Genomic DNA, 6,000 nt, shown 5'->3' on the forward strand with positions numbered 1-6,000 from the left:
CCCCATGGCCAGCAGCGCCGCCACCTCCCTCCACCTGGCCCACGCCGCCATCTCCCTCCCCCTCCATGGATCTCGCCGCGCCACCGCCGTCTCCCTCCCTCTGCCCGCGCCGCCGTTGTCCCCTCCGCCCCTGCCCACGCGCGCCGCCGTCTCCCTCCTCTGGCCCGCGCCGCCGCTGCCCCCTTCGCCCCTGCCCACGCGTGCTGCCGTCTCCCTCCCCCTCCCTGGATCTCGCCGTTGGGGGAGGGAGGAAGGGACGGAGGGAGGGAGGGGCGGCCCCGGCCGCCGGATGTCGCCGGTGGGGAGGGGGCGGCCGGAGAGGGAGGGGGAGGGAGAAGGAGGGGGCTGGCGCCCAGATCTCGCCGGTGAGAGGGAGAAGGAGGGGGCCGCCGCCCGGATCTCGCCGAGGAGGGGCGTGGGGAGGGGCGGCCGCCGGGGGAAGGAGTGGCGGCCGGCCACCGCCGGATCCGACCCCGGGAGGCCACCACGGCCCCGCCCACCATGGCCTCCGCCGGGGGAAGGAGTGTGGTGGCCGGCCACCGCCGGATCCAGCCCCGAGGGGCCACCACGCCCCCCGCCCACCATGGCCTCCGCCGGATCCGGCCTCGAGGGGCGGCGCGGCGGAGGGGAGGGAGGGGAGGGGCCCACTGGAGGAGAGGGGAGGGGGCCGGGGCCGCCCTGGGTCCGCCGGAGGAGAGGGAGGGGAGGGGGCCGGGAGGGCGCGCTGGGTCCGCCGGAGGAGAGGGAGGGGAGGGGGCCGTCTGGTTTGCCTAGGACACTCGGTAAAGGGTTTCTTTGCCGAGTGTCCAAGGTAGGACACTCGGCAAACTTTTTTTTGAAAAAAATTAAAAAATATCCAACAGTTTCAAAAAAATATCAAATTTTCACACGAACCAATATGTGTTCTCTATTGACTATACAAAAAGTTTTGTAGTCAAACCAAACTCGACCGTCACTTCGACTCTAAATCTTATCGAATCCTCTCAAAGTTATTATTCTTCTTCTGAGATACTTCGGTTTGTAATCATTGTACATGATGAAATGTGCAAAACCTTCTCAATTTTTTTTCACAGCCTCCACGTATTATATCATCACATCATGACAAATCTCATGATTTTCAGACTTTGCTTGTTTTTTTTATAATTTAAAAATACTACTGCCACATGTTCATGGTCGTGTTTCTTGAACAAGATGTTCGAAATTTCTTTTCATTTCATGGGTCAGGTCTCAAATTGGGCCAAATAACATGAATATCATTTTTCTACTCATTTTGTTCCATGATTTGAATCACTTGCAGTTCAAATTTGACTTATACCAAAAATTTCCTTGAAATACAATTAATTAAATAAATATAGCAAATAAATCCAAAAATATACCAAATTTTAACATGGAGTACCACATGTTGTATGTGGGGAGTAGAAAAAATTTCATGGTGAAAAAAGGAAAACATTAGTTTTTTGCCGAGTGTTAAAAAAAACACTCGGCAAACCACCCTCTTTGCCGAGTGTCTTTTTTTTGACACTCGGCAAAGAGGGTGGTTTGCCAAGTGTTTTTTATTTGACACTCGGCAAAGCCCCGATTTGCCGAGTGCTTTTTATTTGCCGAGTGTTTTTGGCTTGGCACTCGGCGAAAAGCTTGTTTGCCGAGTGCTCGAAAAAAAAAACACTCGGCAAAAAAAATACACTCGGCAATTTTTAGCTTTCCCGTAGTGATCGTGCCACACCACCCCAACAAGCCACCCAATTCCCGGTTATGTTGCAGCAGACAATTTGGGCGCACCCCAAGAGCACGGATGAGTCAACATGGCTGTTCATGCTCTTGACACAGCACTGCCAGTCGCCGAAGACACCAACTAGCATCCTCAATTTACACCGCATATGCCTTTATATATCTATGGAAATGGGAGTGCACAAAAGTCCACCGGTAATGGTAAATCCGTGGCTGCTGCAATAAGGAAGAGTATGGCGCGGTAGCTGGCGTGTTTTATGTAGTAGTCATCATGCGATATTTATTCGGATGTCCAAACTCATCCGAAGGTGACCAGTTTCTTGCTACTTTAATCGGTAGCAAGATCCGATTGACATGTCCAAGCTGCATGTACGCTACACACATTTTTCGTGGAAACTAAAGACTACGCTCCAAACAACAGTTTTATTTGCTAATGTTCCGACGATAGGCTTGTGACGAACGGCAGGTGAGGATCATCGGGCTCCTTCGAACGGACATCCCTAACAAGAGTTTTATCTCCTAATGTTCCAACAATAGGCCTGTGACTAATGTCGATGCTTAGGCCGGAACTAGTTTGTGTGCCATATCTAGAAATCGTGTTGGCTGCTGCTGACACCAAAAGGAATGACACCCGAACGAATGCCCATATAATGTATCACTTTATGTGGTAGTTGCGTTTGGCTGTGGTATGAATTGAAATATTGTTATTGAAAAATGAGCCACGCCAATAACTGGAACACTTACTATCTCGTATTTGATAATTGTGAAGGTTAAAATAAACATCTTTTGACAAAAAAATTTCTAGAGTCAGCATGACACCGAACTAGATGATTTCCTTGTTGTTGCGTTGATGTAGCCAACAGCGTTATCACGCGGGGCAACAAATTAATTTAGTCATGTCGTGTGATATGAGCCTTGCCTATGAACCAGTTGCTTTAGTCGGCCATGATCCTTATCTTTGTACTCCAAAGAAACAAATCTCCTAACTACCTGGCTAATGTTGAACAGTTAAACCACACATCTCTGTTTCAAGATATCAGGTGGTTATTACAGGGCACCATACCAGAACTGGCCCAAGTACTTGTGCAATCCTGCCAGCAGGAAAACACGCGTAGCCCCAACAAGGCACCCAATTCTTCGTGACTCCACATATGACAGTTTCAGGTGGTGGATCCTCTAACGAATTAGACGATATGTGGAACAAGACTACCGGTCACGGCCGACATCAACTAGCATCCTGTTGCATCCCACACCCATATGATCCAAGCATGGTGCCGAGCATGATCATCTAATAATAACTTGATGGATTGATTTCCTTCGCAACCAAAGTCCTCAATTTAAATGGCTCCATGATTAGGTCTATTGTGTAAAATAGAGAAGTGAGCCACATTGACTATGTATCATATCGTGCGATGCATTTGAAAGCTAGTGGATGCCTTTATATAAGCACAATAGTTGACAATGCGAAGGAACAACGGTAGTAAATGGATCACTTCATGTCATTAATTTCTTTGTGGTGCTGTCAAAGTCCTCTAAAGGTGACCTTTTCTAGCTATTTTAGTTAAAATTTGAGTGCAAATGTTCTCATTTTTTTTTCAGAACAGCTTGTTTTTAGCTTCCGAGCAAGATGGGGGGTCTAGAAAAGGGAATTTCTAGGTCCCGCACATAATCTTTCAACATTGGGTACGCTTTTTTCTTAATAAGTTATGAACCTCAGCTTTGTACTCCAAATAAATATTTCTTGAGACTACTGGACAAATCCTTCATTTTAAAACGACATTTATTTGTTTGGACAAATATGATAGTTACTTTGTACTGCACGACAACCAAGCTGCTCATGTTTATCACCAAAATGCTCTACTGATGTCCCCAAGGCCCATGATACAACCCACCGAAATCATAGCTACATGGATTTTCGAGTGGGTCTTTCATTGTAGGGCTACTGCTACTGAGGTAGTAAGGATTCAGGATTACAGAATATGTAAAACGTGTATAGGGTAGGATTTGCACAACAGTGAGTAACGTGGATAGCTTCTGTTTGGTGTCTAACTAATGTAAGCATGATGGCATATGAACACGTAAATTTGATTTTTCCAATTAAGATCAGTATTATGTATTCATTATCTTCCAAAGGGAATTAAACATATGCAAGAAACACCCAGGCACTTCTAAAGAGTGCAAAAATCGAGAAAAAGTCATCTGCTACTGCAATCTCCATATCTGTTGACGATCGCTATTGACACACTTTTACCCCCTGCTTATCTTCAATAATGATATGAATTTAATACCTAAACTATCGATTACACCTAATAAACCGGTCGTTTTCACATGTGCAACATATTTTGGAGGATGTTCTGTTTTTGCAGGGAATTGGACCTAAAAGTATATTTTTGGATAAAGCATTGAACGAGTATCGAACCAGACGAAGACGGAGGCCAACAGGCCTAGGAAGGGCCTAGGCCGATCGGCCTAGAGGAGCCCAGGCCGATCGGTCTAGGGTCTTCTGGAACCTTCCGACACTCATTTTTAGCAAGCAATCCTCCGAGATGACTTAAAGGCTAAGTTTGTGAAGATATGGCAAGGATCACTTCGGGATCAAAGATGAATAAAAAAAGATCAAGCGGAGATTTGGAAAGTCATTGAAGATCAATCTCATCTAGAAGCAACCGATGTGCCAGGCCCACGTGCAAGTGAAAATAAAACTTCAAAGCGCCAGAGAAGACTTGGGGACGAAGCAGGATGTGAGAGGGCAAAAGTAAGGCCCAAGCCGATCGGCCTGGGGGTTTCCTCACCCCCTCGCCTTCCAATTTTTGCCACGCGCTCTCTGGACTATAAATACCACGAAAAATCCACCGAGCCTCGTATCCAAGATGGCGTACTCGACGTGAAGCAGCAGAAAAGCGGAAAGAGCTCGAGGGACACCTCTCTGGAGAACCGAGGGCCGTGCAATTGTCGGAGGCTAGCGTAGGCGAACCTTTGCCGGCGTGATTACCCTGCGAGGAAGATCACGCTGGAGTTCTGGAGCTAGGAGTCATCAAGATCAAGGTAGGATCCCGGTGGTGATCTTGTGATGTACAATCTTTCATGGTGAAGTAATTGAGGTGTTTATGTTCTTAGCGATCTAAGTATCTCCTTTGATGGTTTTATGCTTTATCAGGTTTGCTTGCTTTTCAATCTATGAATCGAGATATATTGCTTAGGGTGTTCTTGTGATCGTGGTGACCAGATTTGCACGCCTGATTTACCGATGAGTATGACATGTTCTTATGACCATGCGCTTAACTTGCTTGCGTTGATAGAGGTGATCGTGATAGGATTTTTTCTTGTGTGTGTGGGGGGAGGGGGGGAGGGAGGTTTCGGAATCCGGACTAGAGGTGTAGATTTAAATATGCTTTTTACTAAGATCATATCTGCGTTGCTTTGCTATCCATGCTCAGAATTACAACATATACATAGTCTAGGTTGCTCTAGATTGGTTACTTTTGCTCTATCTGTTATCTGTCTGTATATGCTTAGTAGATTGGATCTGAATCTCTCATAAACACCAAGTTAATATTAACAATGCTAGTTGAAATAGATCTTGTGCTATAAGTTTTACAGATTGATAAACCTTAGAAGAATACTTTGAGGGAAGAGCTACAACTGATCCCTACGCTTGCGGTTCATAACTTGGCATGCTAACAACCGTCAACAGTATCATCCAAACTTGATGCCTGCATTGATGCATAATGGGATAATAATTTGGATTGTTTTCTTTCATAAGCAAAGACCTTAATTGGTTTCTATTGTGTAAATGCAGCAGTGAAATTGTATCATGTCGTGGCATGTGAAAGCTTTTATATTAGCTGGATGCGCATTCTGCAGCTGCCTTTATATATGCAGATAAGTATTGCATGACAGTCCACCGGTAGCTTACCACAATTAACCCATGGATAAGTGACCACATTAAGCCGTATTTTTTCATCCAAATATTTTGGGTTATTAGGATATTTCAAGTTGGCGAAGTACAACAGATAATATGTTCGGCTCCATATTTGTGGTCTCAGCTATAGTGTGTTGGCTAATAATGTGGTCATACACCTATGGACTTGCTGGAACTCCATATTATCTGTTGTACTTCGCCAACTTGAAATTGAAATGAATTTAACAAAAAAAAACTTGAAATTGAAATGAAACATGCTTTCAAATCACGTGGTAGGAACGGCGGGCCCCATATGTCAGCAGCCGAACGGGCCCGCATCGCAGTTAACTGAAGCCGGCTCACGCTCACGG

This window comes from Setaria italica, chromosome IX (assembly GCF_000263155.2).
Source record: "Setaria italica strain Yugu1 chromosome IX, Setaria_italica_v2.0, whole genome shotgun sequence".
Lineage (NCBI taxonomy): Eukaryota > Viridiplantae > Streptophyta > Magnoliopsida > Poales > Poaceae > Setaria > Setaria italica.